Consider the following 2,679-nt stretch of genomic DNA (forward strand, 5'->3'; position numbering starts at 1 on the left):
CCACCGCCGCCGCCACCGCCATCACTGCCACCACTATTGCCATCGCCATCGCCATCGCCACCACTGCCACCACCACCATCGCCACCACTACCGCCACCACCACCGCCGCCGCCGCGGTGTTGAGCGCAAAGCCCGGCTGAGGGGCTGCAGAGCGTCTGCAAGACCCTCGTGCTCAGACACCCCCCTTCTAAACGCTCATCCCCGTTCACCTGGTCACGCTTATTGCACGGTGAGTGTACGTGTGTGCGCGCGGGAGCCAGGCGGCTGGGAGGTCCAGGCCAAAGTGCTGGTCGATTTTGTTCCTGGTGAGAGACTCTCCCCAGTCTGCAGTCGGCTGTGCTCTCGGCCGGCCTGTCCTCGGTTGCACCGGGAGAGAGAGGGGGGACTAGCTTTGTTCTCATCTTCTAACAAGGGCACTAATCTCATCCTGGGGGCCACACCCTCCTGAGCTCGCCTAAACCTAATCACCCCCCAAAGCCCCTTAATCCACACGCCATCACGCTAGAGGCTAGGACGTCAACAAATGAATCCTGGGGGGACACCAACATTCTGTCTACAGCCTGATCCACAGGCTGGGCGGGCGCCTCTTGGGAGATGCTCCCAGACATCCTGACGCCTCAAGTGCCTCTGAACCTTCAGAATTGTCCCGTGTTCCCAAGTTTGATGTAGCACAACTCCCTGTGCTGCAGGACAATGTGGCTTTCCCCCCTCAAAGCCACTGCTGCTGCCTCAAAACCTGCTGTCGCCATACGTCGCGTGCACGGGATCCACCAGGGTTAAGATCTGCATACCGCACCTGGGGATGTCTTCAGGAGGAGTTATGGGTTGACTTCTGTCCCACAAAACGACATGTTGAAGTCAAATTCCTGGTACCCGTGAACTTGGCCTTATTTAGAAACAGGTGTAGCATGTTAAAATGAAGTCATTAGGATGGACCCTGATTCAATGTGAGATAAGCACCCTCCGGGACAAAGCCAGATGACAACAGACGCAGAGTGCAGTGATGCCGCCATTAGCCAGGGCATGGCAAGGATCGATGGCCACCCCCGGGAGCCGGCACCAGCAAGGACGAGTCTACTCAGAGTCTCCCCGGGAGCACAGCCCTTCAGGCCCGTCCTCCAGGATGCTGAGAGAGTGATCTCTGTTATTTTAAGCTACTCAGTTTGTGGATATTTGTTACAGAAAGGAAGTGAAGCCCAAGGACCGCGCCAGCTTGTCCCAGCAGGAGCAAGAGCACACGTAGGATTAGAGCTGGAGGGTGTTTCATCAATGGCCCAGAACAGGAAATTGGTGGGGAAGAGTATGTTGGCTTGGGGTGCTTTTCCTACGTACGGAATGTACCACCTTTGCAAAATCCTCATAAAAGGGTGCGTACTTACGACCAGCATACACCCTAGAAGCCTTGGGGAAGCGGTGACCCTGCGTGCGAGCCGCTGAGACGCCAGAAGTCGTGTAGCCAACTGTGGAGGAGGGACGGACAAGGCTGGGAAGCGGCACGGGGCGTCCATGCACCGCGTGAGGCCATGGGACTCGGCGCCGCGTCCGGGAAGACCCAGAGGACTCGCCCTCTTCCGAAGCCCTAAGGGATGATCTGGTGAGAAGGAACGAGCGTCCCTTCTGGCCGGCGGGGCCGAGGACAGGAGAGGCGAGGTCGGGCTTCTCACTGATAGCGATGGAGACGAGAGGACTCTGAAACAGTAGAGGCCAGACGTTGGTGCCAAGGGGTGGGGGGTGGTGCTTTCCTTGGTGATTAGCAGGCGAAGCGGCATATTCCAGAGGGCCTGACCTGCGATGCATCACCGAGATGTTCACAGACCACAGCGGCCCAGACGGCTGCGGCCGAAGGCGCCGATCGGCTTATAAAGCGGAGCCTGAGGAAAACCGAGGACACGCGTCTCAGAAGAAATAAAATAAAGGTCCTGCTCTCCTGCCCGGTTTCCCGTCCTGAGCCCGTTTCCGAGCCGGAGCCCAGCGTTTGAAGAGGCCATCGGGCTTCAGGCGTGAAGACCCTGCAACAGCATGACAGTCGCACGTGACATCAGTTCTTCCTGTCATTCCTCAAGGGACCGATGGCCCTTTTCCCGGGTAACTGTACCTTGGGCAAAGGGGAATGCGCAGCTGCTTTGACCTGGCTGAGATGCAGGGCGGGGCAAACTCCCCGATCTGGGGCGGGGACCAAGCCCTGCCTCAGAGAAGAAGCTGGTCCTTCGGTAGAGAGTTTCCAAAGAATTCAACGCACACGCCCGAAGCCGCGGTCAGAAGGAGAGTTTGTTAAATAAGGGGTAACATCCACAGAGAACGTGACCCTGAGTGGGACCGAGAGGGACAGAGGTAGTAGCGGGGTGGCAGTGAGACACAGTAGGGGCCCTGGGAAGACCCCCAGGTGCGTGTTCCGGGAATTCAGTTTATATATCATTCATTAGTTCCTGCGAGTTACAGTTTAAAGACCTTGTTAACCCATTTCCTTTGATATGGACACACAGTGAGGACGGGGGCGGGGAAGAGTCTGTTGCGTGAAAGGTAAGAAAATGTAGCCGGCAGCTCCCAGCCTGAGATCCATACGTGCGCCATGGTTTTGGCCCTGCGGAATGAAGGATTTTATTTGTGTGGGCGACACTTAGAGACTCTGTGGTTCCTGTTTCCCCCCCGCAGGTGCGGGGAACGGGCTGTTAGCGTCCC

Source organism: Pteropus vampyrus, unplaced genomic scaffold, assembly GCF_000151845.1.
Source record: "Pteropus vampyrus isolate Shadow unplaced genomic scaffold, Pvam_2.0 Scaffold258, whole genome shotgun sequence".
Lineage (NCBI taxonomy): Eukaryota > Metazoa > Chordata > Mammalia > Chiroptera > Pteropodidae > Pteropus > Pteropus vampyrus.